Source organism: Protopterus annectens, chromosome 9.part0 (assembly GCF_019279795.1).
Source record: "Protopterus annectens isolate FY-2018-M chromosome 9.part0, PAN1.0, whole genome shotgun sequence".
Taxonomy (NCBI): Eukaryota; Metazoa; Chordata; order Ceratodontiformes; family Protopteridae; genus Protopterus; species Protopterus annectens.
Window position 1 is genome coordinate 437301480 of NC_056743.1, and position 26447 is coordinate 437327926.

General features: G+C 45.5%; 1 protein-coding gene across 2 annotated transcripts in view; it reads left to right on the plus strand.

The window, feature by feature from the left end:
* POLB (DNA polymerase beta) overlaps positions 1–26447 on the plus strand; it is a 3382694-nt gene that overhangs the window by 1384891 nt on the left and 1971356 nt on the right. The window lies entirely within an intron of this gene.

The following is a 26447-nucleotide window of genomic DNA, read 5'->3' on the forward strand; positions in this document are numbered from 1 at the left end:
GAGAAGTTGCTACATCCTCTGTTTTCCAAGCTAGGCTCCCCATAGTTGTGCAGCAGCTACATGGGCAAGACCTTACCCATTACAAAGTTGATGTGGCCTCCCGGAACAGGTCTTCCTTTGGTTCCACTGTTTTGAGGAGCCTTTTTTTCTGAGCTACCCTAGGGTAAAGGAGTGAGGGGCGCTGTGCCAACCAGCAAGAATTGCGGTGAGATAGGACAACATAACTCATAACTCTCATAGCATAACATAATTTTACTAAGAAACAAATTTTGGGCCAAATGGCATACTACTAAAGACCTAACTGATCACTTAAAATTTAAGCAGCTTAGAAATACTACTAAAGCATCGATACTATTAGATAAAAGAAACTTCTACTTTCAACTTCAACAAACTAACCAACATAAACCACAAAAATTCTGGTCAGGTATCAATAGACTCCTACATCCAGGCCACTTAAAGATGCCAACCCCATCAAGAATAGCCAAAGAGACTCCCAAACAAATTGCTGATACTTTTAATACCTTCTTTACTGAAGCCATCCAGTCACTTGCTAACTCTTTACCTACTGTATCCTCTAATCTGCCCTCCTCCTCAACTAACTTACCGCATTCATTCCATCTACAACCTGTTCCTACACCCCTCATCTGTATCCTCCTTCAAAAACTCAAACCATCTACCCCCTCTGCTAACGTATTACCTGCTAAATATCTGCAAATAGCAGCAAAAGTTATTGCCTATCGTATTTCTATCCTAATAAATAGAACCATAACAGAAGGTACCATCCCATCCATCTGGAAAATCTCCCATATAATCCCCCTACACAAAGGTGGCAATTCAGTAGAACTTTCTAACTTCCGTCCAATTGCCCTACTCTCTCCCTTTGCTAAAATTATGGAAAAATGCATCCACCATCAACTGTTAGACCACCTTCTTCAAAATAGACTATTAGCTAACTCTCAGCATAACTTTAGACCTTTCCATAGCATCACCACTGCCCTCCTATCATTTTCTGACCACATTAACAAAAAACATAACAATAACATGCTGTCCTCCGCAATCTTTATTGATCTCTCAAAAGCATTTGACAGGGTCACCCATCAGCTACTGTTGAATATACTTAAATCCCTCTCACTTGATACTCATGCACTACTGTGATTCAAGTCCTACTTAGATAACAGGCAGTGCTTTGGGATAATAGTCTATCCAACCACCTTCCTGTCACCCTTGGTGTACCCCAAGGTTCTATATTAGGTCCTCTTCTATTCTCAATTTTTATTAACGATCTAAATGTTAACATCCCTCAAGCTACATGTATACAATATGCAGACGACTCCACATTAATATGCTCTGCTACTGGTCCATCTGAAATGCAGTCCCTCACCCAAAATGTCTTTGAATTAGCAGAATAATGGTTCTTACAGCGTTGTCTCCTCCTTAACCCCAAAAGACTAAACTATTGCTCTGTACTCCTACACAAAAGTCCCCCCCAATTGACTTCATTATCAAATCTAATAATGGCACAGTCATATCTCCTGACACTACCACCAAACTCTTAGGAGTAACTATTGACCACAACCTTAACTATGATACTCATATCAACACCACAATAAAATCAGGTAACAGAAAACTAGGCTCCCTCTATAAAATTAAACCCTTCCTAACTCCCATAGCTAGAGCTATTATTGCCCACACCCACCTTATCTCAACTCTCTTCTATGCCTCTCCTATATACACTAATCTATCTAAAAGCAACCTCAACAAGCTGGTAACCTCCTACAGTAACATTGCCCTATTTGCTACTGGCTCCCATTTTAGAACCCACCACTGCCAAAATCTGAAACAACTGTGTTGGCTGGAGCTGCATAGTCAAATTCTATTCCACCAACTTATTATTGCCCATAAGACCCTTTATCATCCAGGCAATACACCAATACTCATGAGTCTAATCACCCCATATAAAAATCTTACAAACCTACTCTCAGCAAATAAACTACTGGTATCTAGACAAAAACCCAACAATAAAGCAGGGGATTCTCTTTTCTCTAACACTGTGGGAAAAATCTGGAACGTACTTCCTGGTGAACTCACATCCCTTTCTTCAACTCCACTATTCAAAAAGAAACTCAAAATATACCTTACAACCCAATGGCTATGTCCTTGTACTAACCCAGACTAAGATTTCCCTTCCTGTTATCCTAGGTTACAGCACGAAATGCTACTCACTTCATAGCTACTTTTAAGATCATTACATTCTACCCTCTATTAATCTGATCATATAACTAACTTGAGACTGTACAAAACCCATTCTACTCTGAGACTAATAAAGGTTAGAATATTTGTACCCAGGAAGGACTTTATGAATATGTCACTGCCTTATAGTTGAGTCACTACTCTTAAATAATTCTCCCTATGTCGTAAATAATTATCTGTTCTTCTGTGCCGTGTTTACAACTTTGATTTGGGAATGTCTCACACCCTTCTAAATACTCTTTTCTTCTATTATTGTTTGGCCCACAGGAAAAAAAAATTCTAGTTTGTTTTATCTATCATGATTACTAAGTTACCAAGTAAACAACTGATCTGATATTGTTAATCCTCGTTCATTCCGTATGTATGGGTATCGGTTCTGACCTCGGCTTCAAACTCTACAGCTAAACTCTTACGTACAATCCCCCTCTCCCTGTTACCTCAGATTTTGTTTGCCACATTGCCATTCAGTCGTGTCAAGCTGCTTCTCTTGAGCTAAGTACAGTTATTTGTTGTTTATTAGTCATTTATATTACTTTTCTGTCAGAAAAGTTTCTGTTTCATTGTCTCTTACCCTATTGCGTCTAGTGACCATCATTTATTCAAGTTTTTCTTCTCTTTCTTTACCTTTTTACCATGAGGTATTCTCCCCTTACCATCGTTGGTAATCTTTCCCTTTTTCTCATACCTTTGGGTATTCTTTTGTACCATTACTGGTACCTTTTTCTGCTATCTAACTTGCTATAATGGCAGATAAGAAAGGTAGTCTGCGGTTTAAACTGTGTTCTGATTGTGGACACAAACTACCTACTTCTGATGCACACTCTTTGTGTGCTTATTGTTTGGGTGCGTCCCACTTATCTATTGACCTGCCCTGTACTATTTGTGAAAACTTTTCAAATAGGACTTTGTTGGAAAGGAAAAACAAGCTGTTGCTGAAGGGACTTCTTAAATCTCCCTTTTCAGAGGCTATTTCTGGGTTGGAGTTCTCAACCCCTCCTAGGGCCCATAAGAAAATCTTGGATGTTCCTAACAAGGCTAAATCTTTGCCTTCGTCCCCGGCTGGGGAGTCTCGCCAACCAAAACCTAAAAAGGCTAAAGTTTTGGCTTTGGAGCTCACTCAGTCAGCCCCAATGCTTTCAGTGCCTAGACCTTCGGCACTGAGGCCTTTGGCTCTTTTAGTGATCTCGGCTCCGTCTTCTCCTGCAGCCTTCACTATATCGGCACTGAGGGGCTCCTCGGTTCAGACTATTACCACCGTATCGGCACCGACCATTCAGTCGGTGCAGACCTTGATCTCGTCGGCTCTGATAACTTACTCGGAACCGATGACTTTACTGTTGACTCCAGTTTTGTCGATTCCAGCTTCTGCACCGACAACCACTTCGGCACCGATCCCTGTGTCGGTGCAGACCTTGACCTCGGCACCGATTACTTCTTCGTTGCAGGCACCCGTAGTCCAGTCTCTCTCGGCACCATTGTTCTCGGTGCAGACAGGTGAGATGGGCACATAATTTGCCTCTTCTGTGGACAGGCCTGTTTCTCCCTTAGTCTCCATGAGGTTCACTAGAAGCCTTTCCGAACACAATGGGTTGCGTCCTGTGGATCAGGTGCTCTTGGCCAGAGGTATCCCACCCCCCAGGAACTATCCTTCCTTGGGAGGTGATCACCCATCTCCAAAGACCCCTTCTTATTCACCTCCTTCATTGCCTTTGAAGTCCATGGATGTAGCACAGTCTTCCCCTTCTGCGGTTCCCTTTATGGATCTCACTAAGGAACCGCAATTGCCTTTGTGGCAGGAAAGTTTTGCTACAACTCAGGATGTCAGTTGTGACACGCATAGTTTGCTGCTCCACAGCCATCCAGGGAATCCGGGTCGGCAGGCTGAGCCACTTAGCGGAGGGGTGACCCCTGTCCTAGTCATTCACTCCTCTTCAGGTGGACCAGCCTTCCAACTGATGGAGAAGGCTTTCGTTGCTGCTGGCTATACTGGACTGTCTATCCCTCCGCCCTTCTCTGGTACACTGATTTCACAAGTCGCACTGAGTGGACACCGGGTGCAAGGGCCTCAGGACATATTCCCACAGGAAACCCTTTTTCCGCTGTCTTCCCCAGCTTTTCCCACTGAGGAAGTCCACCGGAAAAGTTTGTGTAAGAGGAAGCACATGGACTCTACAGAGGATTCCTTCACTGAAGACACAGATTTTGATGAGGGGCAAGGATCCCCTTGGTCACCTTCTGAGGTATCCTTTGGTGATATCCTCGAAATCCTGAAACAGAGAGGTGACTGGAAGTCCTCTAATCTGACCTCTGAGGAATCTGTGTTCCTGCAGGCCTTTCGTGCCTGGCCCCCTACCTCCTGGGTTACTCCACCTGCCGATTAACTTGTCCGGCTTATCATGCAGTGTGCTTAGAAGGCTCCTGACACCATTTAAGCTATTCCCCGGAGGTCAGATAAGATTTTGTCCCCTCCTGCCACGGATCCCCATTAGTCAAGATGTCTTCCTGTGGATGCTTTGGTGGTGGCAGCCGCAACAAAAAAGGATTTGGCAGAAGAAGAAAGCCAGACTGTCCGTCCGCCTAACAAAGAGTCTAGGGCCCTGGACAGGATAGGGAAGCGCACCTTTGCATCAGCGACCTTTACTATCAGGTCCCTGAAATATATGGCACATTTTACCAGGCTTTAACGGGATCTGATTTCTGAGCTCTCTGAAACCTTGGCTGGTGCCATGTCTGATGAGGTCCGTGACAAAGTGGCCTCTCAGCTGGCCACCATTGAGTCAATATCTAACTCCTCTATGCGACTGATCTCACGCAACAGAAGGAGCAGCTAGAGCAGCGGATTCTGCGGCAGTCTTGAGATGACACGCCTGGATGCGATTGTGCAATTTCGCAGAACCCTTTGAGGCCTCCTTGTTGTTTGGACCCAAAGTTAAAAGCACACTGACCAGATGTGAACAGGACGGTAAGACTCTTTCTGCCATAGGTGTACGTTATTCTTCCCCTCAACGTGCTTTCTTCCAAAACCAAAAGAGTGGGACGATATGGTTCAAGAAATCTCAGGGTCCTTTCTGTGACACACAGGCCGAGTTCTCCCCTAGAGGCAGTGGGGGAAACTCACAGGGAAGATGCTGCTTTTGGGGCAGAGGGGGTCCATGTAACCAGGGTTCCAGGGATTCTTTCCCTGGCCAATCCTACCAGCGCTCCTGAAGAGCGGCCCAACTCCTTTCCTCTGGAGGTAGTTGGGGGACGTTTCTCCTTGTACCCTTCTGCCTGGCTAACCATCACCACCTTTTCTTGGGTACAAATGATTATAACCAGAGGTTATCATTATCCCCTTCAGTCTTTGTCCTGTCCCTTCAAAAAAACTTCCCAACGTTCCACCCAGTCAAAGGGAAGTAGCAGCACTAGAGATAGAAAACCTGCTAAGAAAGAGAGTCATCCAAATAGTCCCTCCAGACCAGATAGGATCCGGATTCTACTCGACTATTTTTGGTGCCAAAGAAAACCGGGGACAGGATACCAATTTTGGATCTCAGTGTATTGAACAAGTTTGTGAGAGTACAAAAATTCTGGATGGTCACAATACAGTCTATTCTCCCGCTTTTGGAAAAAGACAATTGGATGTGCTCGATAGATCTTCAAGATGCATACTACCACATAAAAGTGGACAGGCCATCAAGAAGATTTCTGCACTTCAATGCGGGAGCCAGTCGCTATCAATTCAGAGTACTGTCTTTTGGACTCTCTACAGCCCCCAGAGTGTTCATAAAGTGCATGGCAGTTGTCACAGCTCACTTGCAACTTCAAGGATTCCAGGTGTATCCATACCTAGACGACTGGCTCATTTCCGCCCCCACCAGACATCTACTGGAAGAAACCCTGGCATACTCTCTCCTCACCGCACAAAGGCTAGGTATAACCATAAACTGGCAAAAATCCAATCTCACCCCATCTCAGTCAACAGAATTCATAGGGGTTATCTTGGACACAAAGAACTGCAGAGCTGCTATTCCAGAGCACAGAATTTTAAGGATAAAGCAACAACTGATTCCAATCCTTTCAAGGGAGAAATCCATGGCTCACTCAGTTCTACAGCTGTTGGGTTCCATGGCAGCCTCCATCACCATTGTCTCCCTGGCCAGGTTTCACATGTGGCTTCTACAATGGCTACTGCTCACCCAGTGGTATCCCTTTCAGCATCCTCTTTCAGCCATGATTCCAATAACCCACAGGTGCAAACAGGATTTAAATTGGTGGATGACACACAATCTGTCACAGTGGTCTCACCCCTTCTCCCCCCAACAGCCCAAGGCCACAGTGACCACGGACACCTCCCTGATGGGGTGGGGGGGCTATGTCAGGGACAGACAGTCCAGGGCACTTGGTCCGAACTGGAGGCCCATCTACATATAAATGTTCTAGAGCTGTGGGCGGTGCTTCTGGGACAATTGCGATTCAATCAGATAACATGGCGGTGGTCTGGTACATCAACAAGCAAGGTGGGACCAAATCTTAACCCCTTTGTTGAGAGGCCATGAGGATATGACAATGGGTGATGGCTACCAACCGTTTTCTTCTAGCAATGCACATTCCCGGGAGTTCCAACGTGATTGCAGACAGACTCAGCAGGTGCATTCTTCAACCTCACGAGTGGTCCCTGAATCCCCTGATAGCGGCGAAGATATTCCACAGCTGGGGCCGCCCTTGCTGCGACCTCTTTGCATTCCCGACCAACTACAAATGCAGCAACTACTTCGCCCTGATTCCCCCTCCGGGACAGTCACCCAGGGATGCTCTAGTCCACTATTGGCCCTCTGGTCTTCTTTACGTATTCCCACCATTTCCCTTCATTCGCCAGTTTCTGAAGAAAGCCTGTCTGTTGAAGAGCAAGGTGATCTTCATAGCACCATATTGGCCTCGACAGATTTGGTTCCCCTTTCTTTGGCCTCACCAACTAGATCGACCATGGATTCTCCATCCAATCCTGGAGTTGATCCACATCCACAGAACCTGATTCATCCCAACTTGAACAGGCTGAAGCTCACGGCTTGGCTACTCCAATTCCTTTGATTGCCAGGCAGAATGATCTTTCTTTACCAGTACGTGACATTCTCATGGCATCTCATAAGTCTTTCACTAGAATTACTTATCTGAGCAAGTGGAAAAGATTTACCTGTTGGCTGAAAGGTAAACAAGTGGATCCCTTCTCAGCACCAGTGTCGATAATACTACACTATCTGGCCGACCTTTTCCAATGGGGTCTATCGGCCTCAACCATTAGAGTTCATTTGGCTGCAATTTCTAATTTTCAAGAGGGTGTCCAAGATTCCTCTCTTATGTCCCACAAATTATGCAAGACCTTCATAAAAGGTGTGAATCATCTGAAGCCACCTTTTAGAGAACCTATTCAACCATGGGGATTTATCATTAGTTCTACAAGCTCTAACAATGCCACCTTTCAAGCCAGCCTCTTCTTGTGACATCAAGCATTTGTCAGGGAAAACCTTGATGTTAAGTTGTCCATCTCGCCTTCATTCTTGCTGGATGGGTTCGGAGCTGACCTCGGCTCCGACTCGGCCACTCAAAAAGCTCGAGAGTTGGTTCCACCGGCTCGAGGCTCCCCTTATATCCCACAATGCTAGGCGGTAATACCTCAGATCTCGTTTGCCGCTACAGCTATCGAGGTGTGTTGCTTCAACCGGCTTCAGGTTAGTGTAGAAAACAGTTTAAAAACTTTAGAAAATCCCTTTTAAATTAGTTTTTGACCAGTATCCCCTTACTTTAAAGGATTTTTATCCCTTCCTCCTTGTTTTTCTCTTCTTTTTACCACAAGAACTTGTATGTTCTTCCCTTAGGCCTTCGGGCCCTCCCATCCCTCCTGGAGTGTATGTGTTTTTTGTAGGGACTTCTAAAGAATTTTTTTAAGACTGTCTAAACTTATTAGTTTAAATTAGTTTTATTTTAGTGTATAGTGTAATCGGTGTGTTTGTGCTTGTGTGTGATTGCACTTGTTCCTTGAAATGTCTAAGGATTCGAAGGTCTCAGGCTTCAAGAAATGTGACTCGTGCTGTCAGAAAATGTCTCTGACAGACGGTCACACTTCTTGTGTGTACTGCCTGGGACCTTTACACCTGCAGGACTCTTGTGCTGTATGCCATGGCTTCAGCCCTAGAGTCCTGCAGGAAAGAAAAAATAAGCTCATTTTACGGGCTTGCTAAAGCCTGAGGGTCCCCCGACTGTTTCTTCGGGCAAACCTTCTAAGGCTTCTAGGTCTTCGACTCCAGCAACTGAGTCGACACCTAAGACATCGAAGTCTGCTACAACATCGGCTCCGGCTGGAGCCGATGAGACTCGAACTCCTATTTCTGTGGTTCCCTCGGCTCCGGCTGGAGCCGAGGTATTGGAAATCTCTGAGTCGGCTCCGATCAGACTATCGGAACCGACATCTAGGAAGAGGTCCAGGTCACCGTCCCTCGGCTCCGTTCATTCTGCTCCAGCATCTCCCTTGCTGTCTGAACGGAGCCATAGATCTCACTCCTCTAGGTCATCGAGACTTTCTGACCATGACCTTCAGAGGGTAGTGAGTCGACTTCTTAAGTCCGAGGCACTGGCCCAAATGCTTCAGAGCCCGACTCATCAGTCGATGCTTAATCCTATTTCTCAAAATGTTCCTCCTCCGACTCCTTTGAGCTCGGAGCCGGGGCGTTTCGGACCCGAGACTGTGGTAGCGTCGGAGCCGATACAGTTGTCTTTGGCGCCGTCGGCTCCGATTTCTTCTTTGGAAGATTCTCGGCGCCGGACTTCCCTCGTCGGCTCCGAGGGGGTGAGTGGCATCGGACCCTTGTCCGACCCCGCTCTCCCTCTCGGCGCTTCGGCGCTGGTGAGTTCGGCTCCGACATCGGCCTCGGAACCATCACTGTCGGTGCCGAGGGAGGTTTTTAGCTTTTCGGAGCGGGGACCTCTGGCTCTGCCTGACAGGGGTGCTTTCGAGGTCATGCGGAGTGTGTTGGAACCTGGTTCAACTCCACAGTCGGCTCCGTCCGCCCCTCCCTCCTCGGTGCCTCAGGTAAGGTCTACTCACTCCCTCATCCCAGACCGCAGAGAGCCAGCTCCTCAAGAATCCCCTGTGGGGATCTCATCCTCTTCGAGGCCTCTCCTGAATTGGCAGGGAGCCCCGAGGAAGAGAAAGTGCAAGAGGAAGCACATAGACTCACCCGAGTCTGTCACCTCTGACACGGATTTAGAGGATTCTGAGGGTTCCCCCCATTCCCCTTCTGAAGATGTCTCCTTTGCAGACATCCTGGAGATCTTGAGACAGAGGGGAAATTGGCCAGCCCTTAACCCTTCGGAGGATGAATCTGTGTATCTTGAGGCATTCGGCTCTCGCCCTTCCACCTCCTGGGTGTGTCCCCCCTTTGACCCCCTTATGCAGGTGGTAGCAAAAAAGGCTTGGACGGCTCCTGACTCTGTGGACCCCACCCCCAGGAGACCTTCAAAGTTTATTACAGCACCAGCAGACAAGCAATTTCTGACTAAGGGAGTTTCTGTGGATGCTATGGTGGTAGCTGCTGCCACTAAGAAGGAACTAGCTGATCCTTCAGTGCCTGTCCATCCCCCTAACAAGGAATCTAGGTCTATGGACAGGTACGGGAAGCGGATGTTTTCGTCAGTGACTTTTTCAATGCGTTCGCTGAACTACCTCTGTCATTTCACTCGTCTTCAAAGAGACTTGATCAAAGAAGCTAGTGAGATGTTAAAGGATCCTACAGCTGCAGGTTTTCAGGACAAGATGAACACTCAACTGGCTACCCTAAATTCTATAGCAAACTCCTCCATGCGCCTCCTTTCATATGCGGCTGATGGAGCGAGCAGAGCCGCAGGTACAGGTGTGGCCTTGCACCGGCATGCCTGGATGCGGCTATGCAATTTTATGACCCTTTAAGACGTCTTTCACTAATTCCCCGTTTGACGGATCGTCCCTTTTTGGTCCTCAAGTGAAAGAAACCTTGACAAGGTGCGAGACTGATGGCAAAACTCTTTCTGCCGTCGGAGTCCGTTTTTCTACTCCTTCTAGGCCTTACCCCAAGGGCCAGAAAAGTGGAAAGATGTGGTTCTGCAAGCAATCTCAAGGGGCTTTGCCTGACGCACAGAGTTGGTTCCCCTCTAGAGGCAGAGGGGGAACAATAATGGTAGATGCCGCCCTAGAGGCAGGGGGGGTCCGCAGAACCAGGGCAATTGAGAAACTTTTTCCGATAAGCCCTTTCAGCATCCCTGAGGTGTTGCCCGGCTGTCCACCTTCGTGGCAGTCGGGGGAAGACTATCACTGTACCCAGAAGCCTGGCGTTCTCTAACTCAAGACAAGTGGGTACAGTCCATCATTTCCGAAGGCTATTCCATTCCATTCTTTCGCTCTCCTACCCAATCAAAAAAGTCCCTTCCAGATGTTCCACCCGCTCAAAGGGAACAAGCAGCGTTAGAAATATCAAAGTTGCTTGTAAAAAGAGCCATTCAACCAGTTCCAGCAGACCAGCAAGGATCCGGAATCTACTCCAAATTCTTTTTGGTTCCAAAGAAAACAGGGGACTGGAGGCCCATCTTGGGATCTCAGTATCTTGAACAAGTCTGTCAAGAAAACAAGGTTTCGGATGGTCACGCTGCAATCCATCCTACCCCTACTGGGGAAGGGAGACTGGATGTGCTCTATAGATCTCCAGGATACGTACTATCACATAAAAATGAACAGACGCTCCAGGAGATTCCTCTGCTTCAGGCTGGGAACCAGTCACTTTCAATTCAGGGCCCTGCCCTTTGGACTCACCACAGCCCCCCGGGTGTTTACCAAATGCATGGCAGTGGTTGTTTCTCATCTGAGACGCCAAGGATTCCAGGTGTTTCCATACCTAGACGACTGGCTCCTTACAGCTCCCACCAAGCATCTTCTGCTACTTGCCAGAGACTACACTTTTCGCATCTTTCGAAAGCTAGGTATCTCAATAAATTGCGAAAAGTCTGTTTTGTTGCCTTGTCGTGCTATTACCTTCATAGGCGCAAATCTAGACACAGTCAGCATGTCAGCGAGACTCACAGATCAAAGGATCGCAGACATACACAAACTGGTATCTCTTCTTTTCCACAGCAACAAGATCAAAGTCAGATTGGTTCTAAAAGTTCTGGGGATAATGGCAGCTGCTATCCCTCTACTTCTATTAGCCAGATTTCACATGAGAATCTTACAATGGATGCTCTTCACACAATGGTCATACCAACAACTTCCGATGTCCCACACCATTGTGATTACCCAAGCATGCAGGAATCATCTTCGTTGGTGGATTTCTTCCCCGCAGCTCTTCTTAGGAAGACCCTTTGTCCCTCCCCCTCCGGTTGCTACTCTGACAACGGACGCCTCCCTGATCGGGTGGGGGGGGCATTATCAGGGAAGGACAGTCCAGGGCATATGGCAACCTCACGAACACCACTTGCATATAAATGTCCTAGAGATGAGAGCAGTGCTTTTAGCGTTGCAAGCCCTTCAAGACTCTCTTCCGGTGGGAACGATAGCAATACAGACGGACAACATGTCTGTAGTGTGGTATATCAACAAACAAGGCGGAACCAGATCCTACCCCCTATGTCGAGAGGCACTCAGACTGTGGCAATGGGCGATTTCTTCTCAGCGGTTTCTGATTGCAACGCACATCCCCGGGAAGTCCAATATTTTAGCGGACAAATTGAGCAGAGGTATTCTCATGCCTCACGAGTGGTCTCTGAAGAATTCAGTATTGAAAAAATTTTTCTGAAGTGGGGCCAGCCTTGCTGCAACTTTTTTGCTACTCCCCAAAACAGCAAGTGCAGAGATTATTTAACCCTCTTTCCTCTACCAGGCCATCCCAGCAGAGACGCTCTAGTCCAGATTTGGCCCCGGGGACTTCTATATGCATTTCCTCCCTTCCCACTAATTTCTCAAGTGATACAGAAAGCCATCGCTCAGAAAGCTTCCTTGATCCTCATTGCCCCTTACTGGCCTCGACAGGTTTGGTTCCCCTTTCTACACCATTTTCTGTTGGAGCAACCTTGGCATCTGGACCTAGTTCCAGATCTTTTGACCCATCAGTCGGGTCAGTTACATCGCTCCTTCCCTCCCTGAACCTCACTGCTTGGTTCCTCCAATTCCAACCCTAGCCAGGCTTCCGCTAATATCTCACTCAGTTCAAGATATTTTAATAGCTTCACATAAATCCTCCACTCGGAAGATTTATCTTAGTAAATGGAAGCGTTTCTCCCTTTGGGCCCATGGAAGGGACATAGATCCTTTCACTGCTTCCATTCAATCGGTCCTTGATTTTTTAGCCGAACTATTCCACGCAGGTTCGTCTCCTTCTACTCTTAAGGTTCAATTGGCAGCCATATCTAACTTTCATGTGGGCATCTCGGATTCTGCAATCACGTCTCACAAGCTTTCCAAAGCTTTCTTGAAAGGAGTTTTTCTTCTCAAGCCTCCTATAAGAAATCCTCCTCCTTCTTGGGACCTTAACTTAGTTCTCACATCTTTGATTCTTCCCCCTTTTGAACCTGCAGCTTCCTGTTCAATGAAATTGCTATCTTGGAAGACACTCTTTCTGGTAGCCATTACTTCGGCTAGAAGGGTCTCAGAGCTTCATGCACTCAGCAGTCGACCACCATATCTTTTGTTTCATAAGGATAGGGTATCCTTACGGACCAATCCATCCTTTTTACCTAAAGTAGCCTCTGCGGCGAATCTAAATCAAAACATTGACCTTCCTGTGTTTTTTCCTAACTATTCTAACAGGTCTGAACAAAAATTACATTGGCTAGATGTTCATCGACAATTAAGGTATTATTTGGATAGGACCAAACAGACCAGAAAAACTGACCAATTGTTTGTCTCTTATGCAGAAGGCAGAAAGGGCCTTCCAGTTTCGAAAGTATCACTCTCCAGATGGCTTACATCCTTGATTTCCTTTGTATATGAGATTAGACACCAAAAGTTGCCTAACAGACCTAAGGCTCATTCAACTAGAGCTTTGGCTACTTCTATAGCTTTCCAAGACAGGCTGCCTATTGATACGATTTGTGCAGCAGCTACATGGGCTACTCCTCACACTTTCATTTCTCATTATAAGTTGGATTTAGCTTCTAGACATAGAGCTAACTTTGGTTCCACTGTACTCAAGAGTCTGTTCCGATAGGCCACCCGGGACAAGGTGCTAGGGACGCGGTCCCATCCAGCAAGAATGAAGGTGAGATAGACAACTTAACATATAGAAGTTATGTTCTTACCATAACGTTCCATGTTAGTTGTCTTCTTCTCGCCTTCTTTCTTGCGTCCCACCCTCCTTCCCCCTAGCCTGGACAGACCTAGAGGAGTTTGATTGTGACCTTTCTTCCTACCACCTCTATTGTATATATGTATATACTTTACTATGTATATATTCCTTCATCAGGTTATAGGTCACCTTCCTTCTGTCAATGTATAGAGGTGGGTTTTTCCATTTCCAGTATTCTGGATTTCTTTGGCTGGGCCTAGCTTACAAACGAGATCTGAGGTATTACCGCCTAGCATTGTGGGATATAAGGGGAGCCTCGAGCCGGTGGAACCAACTCTCAAGCTTTTTGAGTGGCCGAGTCGGAGCCGAGGTCGGCTCCGAACCCATCCAGCAAGAAAAAAGGCGAGAAGAAGACAACTAACATGGAACGTTATGGTAAGAACATAACTTCTATTTTTTGGTCACCATTACTTCTGCCAGACGTATTTCTGAGCTTCAAGCTTTATGTATCAAGAGTTCATACTTGATTTTTCATAGAGATAGTGTCTCTGAGAACTAATCCATCATTTTTGCCAAAAGTAATCTTGGCAATGTCCATTAATCAAACCATTGAATTGCCAGTTTTCTTTCACAATCATTCAAACAGAGGAGAGTATTGCCTACATACCCTAGATATCCACAGGCAAATCCGTTTTTACTTAAACAGGAATAGGTCCTTTTGTAAATCTGACCAGTTGTTTTTTGCCTTTTCTGGACCTAGGTTAAGATCTGCCGTTGCTAAGGTCACATTAGCTAGACGGTTGAAGGTCTGTGTGACCTTCATCTATACACAACGCAATATCTCTTTGCCTACTACCATGAAAGCTCATCCGACTAGGTCGGTGGCAACTTCTGCTGCCTTCCATGCCAGAACTTCTTTACATGACATCTGTGCAGCTGCAACTTGGGCTATGCCTCATACCTTCATCAATTATTACAAATTGGATTTGGCCTCCAGGGGAAGAGCATCTTTCGGTTCTATGGTGCTCAGGAATGTCCTTCCATGAGAGCCTCCCAGGAGTAGAGGTAGCTGGGGACGCTGTCCCATACATAAGGAATGAACGAGGATTAACAATATCAGATAAAGAAGTTATGTCTTGTCATAACGTTCCACCTGTATTGTTGATCCTTGTTCAGTCATTACCACCCTCCCTCCTTCCCCCTCCTGTGGTTTCTAGTGGATCTCACCATCCGGCTCTCTTAGGTTATTTGACCAGAGGTAGCCTCTACCTTCTTTGACTTGCAAACTCAGTCTGAGGTAACGGAGAGGGGGATTGTGGGTAAGAGTTTAGCTCGAGAGTTTGAAGCTGATGCGAGCTTGGAAAATGGCCGGCTCGGTTCCGATGTCGGAACTGATAGCCATACGTAATGACTGAACGAGGATCAACAATACAGATGGAACGTTATGTAAGACATAACTTCTTTTTTTGTCTGACAAGTGAACTTTAACTGTACTTGCAGTATTCTGTTTTGTTTTTGTTTTTATGTGGAGCTTTTCTCCCCGAGCCTCTACTGAAAATGGACATATATCCAGTTAGACTAGCCCGGTCAACAAATGTAAAATAAAATTACATTAAGAAGTTATGTGCTCACCATAACATTCCATGTTTGTTGTCCATTTCGCCTACATACTTGCATCCCACCCAAGACAGTGGAAGCTCTTGCGCTTTAGTATTCAGCCGAGGATCGGCTCCGAGCCCAACCAGCAAGAATGTAGGCAAGATGGACAACAAACATGGAATGTTATGGTGAGTGCATAACTTCTTATTCCACTGGCAAGCATGCACATGAAAATTCTGCAGTGGTTTCTATTCACTCAGTGGTCATTACAAGAACTACCCATGTCTCACCAGATTCTGTTAGCAGAGTCCTGCAAGAAGGCCCTTCGCTGGTGGCTTCACTCCAGTCACGTAACACCTGGTCAGCCTTTTCTTCCCTCTCAGCCTGTGGCCACAGTGACCACAGACACCTCCCAGATTGGGGGGGGGGGTATTATCTGGGCAGGACAGTTCAAGGCACTGGCAGGATCATGAGGCCCCCTTGCACATCGATATCCTAGAGATGAGGGAGGTGCTTTTGATGTACAGGCACTCCAGTTGCAGTTCAGACAGACAACATGTCAGTTGTCTGGTATATAAACAAACAAGGAGGGACATAGCCCCTTTGTCGAGAGACCCTCAGATTATGGCACTGGGCAATCTCCTCCCAACACTTTCTAATAGCAATGCACATCCCAGGGAGGTCCAACATGATAGCAGACAAACTCAGCAGAGCAATTCTCATGCCCCACAAGTGGTCCCTAAAACAAGAAGTAGCAGAGATGATGTTCCTCAAATGGAGCCAGCTGTGCTGCGACCTTTTTGCCACTTCCATAAATGCCAAATGCAGCAGCTATTTTGACCTATTTCCCCCTCCGTGGGAGTCACCAAGGAATGCACTTGTACACAATTGGCCCCCGGGACTTCTTTATGCCTTTCCTCCCTTTCTGGGAAACCACCCCCTCAGAGGTTCAGAACACATTCCCTTAGGACAACCAACCTCTACAGCCTTTCTCAGAGAAGTCCCTACCAGAGACTTTCTGGAAGCTGCAACTTGGAGTTCTCTTCATACCTTCACCAAGTATTACCACTTGCCTATCTTCTCCAAATCCAGGGTGGGCTTTGCAACTGCAGTCCTGCAGGGAATTCTAGCCAGCCCCAACTCGTCTTGACTGCCTCCACCCATTCTTCAGCTTTTGGAATCAACCCAAGTGTGATGACTGCAACAGTGAAACACGAAGAACATAGTACAGTTGTGTACAATTACCATAAATGTAGATGTTCGAGTGTATTCACTGTTGCAGTCCTGGTTTTCCACCCTCCAATTTCCTTGTCTCTCTCTCTCTTGCTCTCTCTCACTCCTTGCAGGGTTATTGGTATTTACTTTTTACCGGTGGTGTTTTTCCACCATAACCTAGCTCCCTCTTTGCGGGCTCCTGACATTTGGGGGAAGAAAAATTGATGTAATGGCATCGGCTGCCTGTTTTTATACCACTGACGACCTGACGTCAGTCCTGAAGTGACAGCAACTGATGCAGAAGTACTAAGCCTCTGGCATTCGGGCCGACTGAGGGCTGACCCTGATAGGATAACCCAAGTGTGATGATTGCAACAGTGAATACACTCGAACATCTACATTTAAGGTAAGTGTACACAACTGTACTTTATCCAAATTCAAAGCACTTTCTTCCCAACCACCTTACTTGATTTTTCACAAGGACAGGGTTTCAATTTGCAGTAACTCTTCCTTTCTACCTAAGATGGTGTCACAGGCTAACCTCAAACAGTCAATCAACCTACCAGTCTTCTTTCCAGAGTTATCAAAGAAAGAAAAATACATGCTTCAATGCTTCATTCAGCAGGTGTACGTAGACAGCCCAGATTTTACATTCATAGGAATAAAGATTTCAGGAAGTCAGAACAACTGTTTGTATCACTTTCTAAAGCTAAATTAGGCACAGCAGTGTCAAAAGTGATTAGCCAGATGGCTTACTGATTGCAACACCTTTATTCACATAAACAAAGGGCTGCCATTACCAAAATGTTGTAAAGCACACTCCTCCAGGTCTGTGGTCACATCATCTGCTTTCTGGTCTAAAGCATCTATAGATGACATCTGTGCAGCTGCTACATGCCCAATGCTCATATCTTTATAGCTCATTACAAGTTGGCTATATTATTTATTTTATTTTACATTTGTTGACTGGGGTAGTCCATCTGGGTGAGAGCCCATTTTCAGCGGAGGCCCGGGGAGAAATGCTCCAATAAAACAAGAACAACATTGACAGGTACAGTGTCAGTTTTACATAGAATTTAACAGAAATATTTAGAGACAACAAAGAAAGTACAGTATGCAATAGGCACTTTAGTGAAAAGTAGAAAGTTATTCCAATATGTTAGTCGTATATATCTATATATATATTTTTTTAAGGGCAGGGGTCCATCTTTAGTTGATTATTTGAGTATACTTCAATACATGTACATATGTATACCCTTACAAAAGAAAAGGAATGATCAAATTATACTCTTATTGTAGGTAGCTGATAGGTGTTGTTAACAAGTGGGAGTGGGGTATACATGGAGACTATAAAATTTAGGGGATGAAATTTGATGTGGGCTTATGTGGTATTAGCTTGGCTTGGTGCGAGAGCAGAGCCAGTTGACTAGAAATAGATCAGCTTTTGGCTCCACAGTACTCTGGAATATCCTTCCTTGAGGACCACCCAAGATTACTGTAGCCAGGGACTCTGTTCCATCAGTTGAGGAACAGGCGAAAAAGACAAACATCAGATGTTACAGATGTCCTTCAAGGATGCATCTGCAGTCCTAACATATGGGTTGTCCTGCCTCAGGCAGCCCTTGATCGGCAGTTCCAAAGTCTGGGTCTGGCCTCGGCTGATGTCGCACTTCACCCGACATCATAGCTGCTGTGAATTGGGTATAAAGGCATCAGCCGATGCCATTTTCCTCAGTCTTTCTTGCCGCGCGGTGCCCGAAGCAGAAGCTGTTCACAAGTGCCGGTCGGTCAGATCCAGAGATTTCTACTACCGAAGACTTCTAAAAAGCTAAGTACCCCGTTGGGGACTCTTTCTTGCCTCAGCCGATGTCAGAAAAAGTAAATAATTGTTTAACTTGTGGGAAACAAATACCTCATAAGGATTTCCACTCTTACTGCCTTCCTTGCTTAGGCCCAGACCACGACGTATCAGCTTGTCTAGCCTGTGCTTCCTTCAACCGACGGACACTTAGACGTCGGTCGGAGTTTGCAGTGGAGTTTTTTGGTCCCGCTTTTGCTTACAAAATGCCGTCGGAGACCCCGACTTCACAATTAGCTAAAAAGCGCAAGGAAAAGGACCGACACTCGCGGTCCGCGGTTTCGGCCGAAACCACGGTTAAGCCAACCGCGAGTGTCTCGGTTTCGGCCGAAAGCTTGCCTCCGATAGCCGAGGCCTCACACAGCATGGCTGAATCCGCTACTGAACTTACACCTGCTGTAGCAGGCTCCCAGGATTTATCAGATACTATTCCTTTAGACATATCTACTCCTGCACGTGGAGCTGCTAGGCCCCCTGCATCTATGTCTATCAAGGCTTTTTCTAGGGCTAAAGCAGCTAAATTTTCTAAGGCCTTGCCTGCTAAAACCCCCTCACACAGGCCTACCTCCAGTTCCCAAATGCTCAGCTTGGCTGAGGATCTCATTTCTTTGATCAGGGGATCCCAACCTCACCCAGACAGGGCCTCTCAACCCCCTCCAGAGAAGAGGCCTAGAGCAGAGCAACCGGATCCTGTTTCTACAGACTACTCCTCGGATGATTCAGAAAACTCAGGTCCTCCAGAAGGCCCATATTCTCCTTATGAGGATTCTGATGCAGAAGACTCCATTCCTTCTGCCACTCCTCCCGAGGAATTTTCTTTTGGGGAAACCTTACATGCTATGAGAGAGCATTTTCAATGGCAGGGCCAGGATTTTTCAGATTCAAGGAAAAGGCTAAGGACCTTTTTACATTTACCACAGCATAGGCCTTTAGCCATTCCTCCAGTACTTACAGTTGTTGATGATGCTTATAATGATGCCTGTACTGCCCCTGACTCTCTTCCCCCAGCCCCTGCCAAGCCCGACAGATATTACAGGGTCCCGGACACTCACTTTCACTTGTATAAGGCTCCTATTGCAGATCCTGAAACCATTTCACAGGGCCCCAAAGCGGTAGCAGCTGCCTCTGCCAAAATCCCCTCCCCTCTGAAAGAGAATCTAGAGCATTAGAGAGATGGGGTAAAAAAGTTTATACTTCTGCTACTCTTTCGGCTAGGGCCTTAAACTGTCAATTCCACATGATTCAGTATCAGGAATTTTTGTTAGACCAGCTAAATAAAAAACTGTCCTCTCCTGAACCTATAGACCATAAGTCCCTTCAGGATTTGGTACATAACACTCAGCAGGTCAGTAATCATTCCTTAAAATGCAGCTATGATGCACTGGAGGCTTCCTTTAGATCAGCTATGACTGGAACAGTGATTAGAAGGCATGCCTGGTTAAAAGAACAATCCTTACCAGACCATGTAAAGTCAAAGCTTCTAGATGCTCCCATGGAGAAACAAAGTTTGTTTGGCTCCCCTGCACAGCTAGTGCTAAAGAAGATGGAAGAAAAAGCAAAATCTGTCCAAACAGTCAAGGATTTCTTACAAGTCCAGCTTCCGAGGTTTAGTAGAAATTGGCCTTCAAAGAATTGGTCCTTTCCAGACACCTCCAGAGCACAGAGAGGCAGAAATAGGCGCCCAAGAGGCAGAGGTCAATCCAGAGGTGCCTACAGGGGACGTCAGTGGCAGCCTAACAACCAGAGAAGTACTGCCACAGATTCAGCTACGACCACCCCCACAGGACAGACACAATGACTTGACTCTGATACCACCTACCAGGGAACAACTGCAAGCAACCTTAGGTGGAAAGCTTGCCTTATTTTCCATAAACTGGCATTACATTACAGGAGACAAATGGATTTTACAGACAATAGACAAAGGCTACAGGTTTCACTTCCACACTCTACCAAAAAAGAGAGGAATGCCAAACCTACCACCAAACCAAAAAACAAACGCTCTAGCACAAATCAACCACCTACTAAGGATGAGAGCTATAGAAAAGGTACCGCCTATGGAACAAGGGCAAGGATTTTACTCCAGACTTTTCCTGGAACCAAAGAAAGAAAACCAATGGAGACCTATTCTCGACCTGTCCGCTCTGAACACATATATCATTGTTCCAAAATTCAAAATGCTGACCCTACAGCAACTTCTTCCCATGTTGGGCAAGGAGTCTTGGCTGGTGACTCTAGATCTCAAGGAGGCATACCTGCACGTCCCTATACGACCAGATTGCAGAAGATACCTCAGATTTCTTGCAGGATCAGAGCATTATCAATTCTCAGCATTGCCCTTTGGCTTATCTACTGTGCCCAGAGTATTCACGAAATGCCTGGCATCAGTAATTGCTCATTGCAGGCTTCAGGGAATTCAAATTTATCCATACCTGGACGACTGCCTGATACAAGCGGACAACAAGACCAAATTAACAAAAGATTTGGAAAAGGTTATACAACTACTGCAAGCCCTGGGATACACAGTCAACATGAAAAAGTCAAGGCTGGTACCATCCCAAAGGATAACATTCTTGGGTGCAGAACTGGACACATCAAATCAAATGGCATTTCTCACAGCAGAAAAGCAAAAGCAACTACCACTCTATTTCATGGCATTAACAACGCAGAACCAGCTTGCAGCAAGGAAAGTCCTGCAAGCCCTGGGATACATGGCATCCTGCATAATATTGATTCCACATGCCAGGCTACATATGAGGAAGTTGCAATAGTACCTAAGGAATGTATGGTCTCAACACAAGCGCAGTCTCGAAGCCCAGATTCCAATAATTCCATGCCTGAAACAAGAATTCCTGTGGTGGGCTCAGGCCTGTCAGTTGAACAGAGGTCTGCCCTTCCACAAACCTCACCCAAGCCAGACTATCACCACGGACGCCTCAGACCTAGGCTGGCGGGCACACATGGTGGACAAGTGTATACAAGGCCTATGGACACAAGACCAGCTGAACCTACATATAAATCAAAAAGAGATGCTGGCAGTGAAACAGGCACTTCAGACATTCAGACCTTTTCTTCAACAAGGTCATTTGCTGATAAGGACGGACAACACCACAGTCATGTGGTATATCAACAAACAGGGAGGCACACACTCATATCCTCTATGCCGGATGGCAATGGACCTGTGGAATGTGGCCCTGAACCACAACATTCAACTCCAGGCCAAATTTGTGCCAGGAAAAGAAAATTCACTAGCAGACACCTTAAGCAGAACTACCACGGATGCCCACGAATGGATGCTGCATCCAGACATCTTCAAAACCATTACAAAGAAATGGGGACTACCAGAAATAGACCTGTTCGCATCCCCACACAACCACCAATTGAGGAAATTCTGCACAAGGACATACCATCCACTGGCTTGGAAGGTGGACTCCTATCCTTCAGTTGGGAAAACCTGACAGCATATGCATTCCCACCTCTTCCTTTGATGCACAAAGTGCTACTGAAGATCAAAGAAGATCACCCAAGGATCATCCTGATAGCTCCAGACTGGCCGAGGCAGCATTGGTACCCGCTACTGAGGAGTATGTCTCGGACACACGCATGGCCTCTACCTCTAGTTCCTTTACTACTAACACAGAACAACTACAAGATCCTTCATCCAAACTTGAAAACACTACAGCTAGCTGCTTGGAATATTACATAAAGCAAAATAACCCAGACTTATCTCAGAGGGTTAAAGACATTATCCTGGAGGCTCGCAGACCCTCCACAAGGAAGACTTATTCAGCCAAATGGAAAAGATACCTCATTTGGAGTGCAGCAAAAGGAGAAAATGTATCATTAGCAAACATAGCTAACATCCTGGAATACTTAGCAGAACTTTTCCACAATGGCCTGTCTTACTCCTCCATTAAGATTCATGCATCAGCAATTTCAGCAGAATACAACATGGATCCTCCAGTCTTCTCTCATCCTCTACTCAGGCAGTTTCTGAGAGGAATTAAAAATGTAAAGCCTCCAAGGAAGCCACCTTTGCCTACATGGGACCTTAACTTTGTGCTGGAAAAGTTAACACTTCCCCTTCGAACCAGCAGCAACAGCAGAATTACAGTTCTTATCTTGGAAAACTGCTTTCCTGCTTGCAATCACTTCAGCAAGAAGGGATTCTGAATTACAGGCATTAATGGCAGTACAGCCCTTCCTTAACTTCCATCAGGATAGAGTGTCCTTGAGAACTAATCCTACTTTTATGCCAAAAGTGGTCTCCAGGGTATCATTGAACCAAGCAATCCACCTGCCAACATTCTTCCCCAACCCACAGAACAGGGGGAAAGACTACTACATACATTGGATGTACACAGGCAATTGCGCTATTATCTGGACAGAACCAAGACCAACAGAAAGACTGACCAGCTTCTGGTAGCATATGCATCGGGAATGGAAGGAAAAGCAATTTCAAAACAGACAATCTCAAAATGGATAGGAAATTGCATTAGATTTTGTTACTCTTTTCATGGAAAGACAACTCCAGAAAACATCAGACCTCACTCCACAAGGGCTACAGCCACTACTACAGCTTTCCTACGAGGAGTGGCTACCAAAGACATTTTAGAAGCTGCTACTTGGAGCTCCGTGCATACATTTGCCAAGCATTATAATCTACCTTTATACTCCAGATCCCGAGCAGGTTTTGCAACTGCTGTTTTGCAAGGGATCTTAACTACACCATAATCATCTTAGTGCCTCCACCCCAGTTTGGCTATGGTATTCTACCCATATGTTAGGACTGCAGATGCATCCTTGAAGGACATAGTACAGTTTTGTACCTACCATAAATGTAGATGTCCGAGAGGTATGCATCTGCAGTCAGGATTACCCACCCTCCTTCCCTCTGTGGTACTCCTAGGGTATTTGTCCATCTTGTAGCTAGCTGGGGGAATCTATTATGGTGTATTTGTTTGTATATATGTATATACATGCTTATATTGTTTGCTCTCTACTGTTTGGAACCATTTGCATTTATCCAAATTTAGCCTTCCTAGAGGGCACCTGGCATCTGGGGCAAGAAACACTGAGGAAAATGGCGTCGGCTGATGCCTTTATACCCAATTCACAGCAGCTATGACGTCGGGTGAAGTGCGACATCAGCCGAGGCCAGACCCAGACTTTGGAATCCGGCCGACCGAAGGGCTGCCTGAGGCAGGACAACCCATATGTTAGGACTGCAGATGCATACCTCTCGGACATCTACATTTATGGTAGGTACAAAACTGTACTTTATGCAATCACCATAACTGTGCATGTATGTTGTCTGTTTTCATCCTTCCTTAACTTTCCACTCACCATTACCTTGTCCCTTTTTATCTGGACCCTGGAATGACCTGGGGGATGTTGCTGGCTAGTTTCTACTCCAGAGTTTTCTTCTCGGATTTCTTTCCTGTTTCCCACCTTTTTACCTTTCATGTTACTTAGCTCAGAAATTACCTTGGGCTGCCTTTTTCATTTTTGGCTTTGTGACTAATTAAGTTGAGAGCATACTTAATCTGAGGTAACTCATGAGTAGTTGCGGGACTATGGGTAAGGGTAGAGACTCGAGCTACGAAGCCTAAAGGCTATCAAATGGCCGAGGATGGATCTGAGGGTCAGATCTGAGACCTATCAGTTGAGGAAGGATGAAAACAACACAGATGCAGAGTTAATGGTGAGTACATAACTAGGAGTTTTATATTGCAAGGAGTGAAGCACCATTGATAGCTTCATTGTAACACTACTGGAAGCTGAGCTCCTGTGCAGAATATGAAGAGTAAGAAAAGTGGCATATTTATTCTATTTTACATTAGAAAGCAAGAAAATAATTTTATTCTACAGCACTTAACAGTCACCTTGCTGTTTTCACTATTCTAAGTGTTTTTCCCCTCATGTTTGCTGATTTTTTTTCTGTTTTTATCAGTGATTCAAAGTTGCAAGTGAATGTTGCTTGTAGAGTGTTTTTTTATGCTTGTATCATGGTTCAGTCATCGTTTGCTGCATTTCTGCATTGTTTTACTCTCAGTTTTAAAGTTTCAACAATTATGGCCAGGTTTGTGAGTCATGTTATAACTAGTAGTGCTTTTTCTATTGGCAGAAGGGTAATTGCTACAGTACTGGGAAGCTCTGTCAGTTAGAGCTTTAATTTTTTTTTCCACTAGTTGTTTCATTTTCAGTATTTATTTCATATGCATGGAGCTGTGCTTAGAGCAGTGAGGTTAGAGAGTTTACAGTTTAGAAACAGCTTCTTTCAGTTTCAGTTTTAACCTAATTCAGGCTAACCCACCAAGTCCGGTCAGTAAGAGGATCTAGTGATATGTACAGGTGTAGCAAGTTGCACAAGACATCAAGCCATACACCTCATATTCAGTAAGTAGCTTCTAGCTGCCTATAGCAATGCAACATTGCCAGAGGCTGCCTATAGCTGCTCTGAGTAGCTTAAATACTGCAACAGATTCATAGGTTCGTAGGTAAGTCCTAGGCTAGGTTCTTTGTGGGTGATTTTAAGCCTAGGTCATTTCTCTCTTGATGCTCAAATAAACCTATTCCATTTACTGCTGGATTGACCTTTACCATCTGATAGTCAATAATTATACATTAGCCCTACGAGAATAACTGGGATCGTACCATAGATAATTGGAGGGGTCCCATTCATGGGATAAAGTATTTAGGAGCTTTCTTTCTCCATTAGTAGTGAAGGGGCAGTCCTGGGGTAAATTTTCTTTTTTTCATCCATAGATCCAAGTTGTGCTTGAAAAAGGACAAAGATAAGTTTTGTTTATGTGAATACAGAGTCTGTTCCAGAGCGCCTGTATCCTCTGCAAGATAAACCCATCCCTCCAAACTGCTTTACTGATGTTTCAGAAGATGTTTAGATCCCTAGACTGTGTATTTTGATACCATTTTGACTTGCTCATGTGCAGTAAATTCATCAGTATTAGTTTGGAGGATTTCTTGTATGCCAGATACAGGTCAGGATACTGAGTATAGTGACAGGGCTTTGAGTTGGTCCATGTAGGACATATTGTTAGGTCTTGTATCCTTTTAGAACGGTATCTCTGTTGGCTTTCCAGTTGCATCTGCCTGGACAAATACATGTCAAAGGTGGTATAGCAGTCAATGACTGCCCTAATGACAGCTTCCAAGATGGCTGCACACTGATGATCAGCTTAATTTCAGCTCTCCCACTGTAAAAACAGAAACTCTGAAGGAGTGCCATTGAGTCTGTTTTTGGGGTAAAATTCAGGTATTGGCTAGCAAGTCTAAATCTCAAGATGCAATCGGTCGAAGCGCTCCTTAAAATGGAGATCATCGACATTTGTGCCGCAACAGAGACCTGGTTCAGTCAGCAGAGAGCACCCCTGCGCTACCAGGCTATAAATCTTTCGGCCCCAAATTTGGACCGAAGCCCTAAAGGCAGATGTGTCTCCATATTCATAAAGGATATACACACCTCCAGACTGGTAGCCCAACATAATGCTGCAGAGATACTTCAGGTGCAAGTAACATTGGGTAAGACAGCAATTCAGGTCATAGCCTGCTGTAGGTCCCCAACTATGTCCTAAGACTCCCACGGTTATCACTAACATGGTTGACTGCTGCTCTACACCAATAGTCAACTCCTCCCGGATTAGATCTGACCACAAACTTATCATCCTGGATATCCACATCCCACCCACACACCCCGCAAAGGTAACCACCATAAAAAACTTCTCCAAAGCTAACTTTGGACTCCTAAAAACAGAGGTGGCAAACTTCACGACACCCATGCAGATGGAGAATGGGTGCATGACTGCCGAATCTTACACCAGTGCAGTGTACGAACATGTACACAAATGCATGGAACTGGCCGTACCCAATAGAACCAAGACGCTCTCCTCCAAAAAAAGGAAGCCAATTTGGTGGTCCCCTGTCATAAACCAACTCTACAACAGAAGAAAGAAACTGTTGCAGAAAAAGGTGAAGTCCCAAGATTGGGAAAATTCCCTTATTTGCCTCAGCAAAAAGTTGGGATCCCTCATTAAATCCTCTAAAGCTAGCTATGAAAACAAGATTGCAGCAGATACTAAAGATAATCACAAGGCCTTTTATGGTTATGTCACAAATCTCCACAGCAATAACCAGGTTTGCTCCAAGCTACTACACAACAGTACCTCTTATACTTAGCCAACAGATATTGCCAATATACTGGTCAACAGATTCAGTGCCACCTT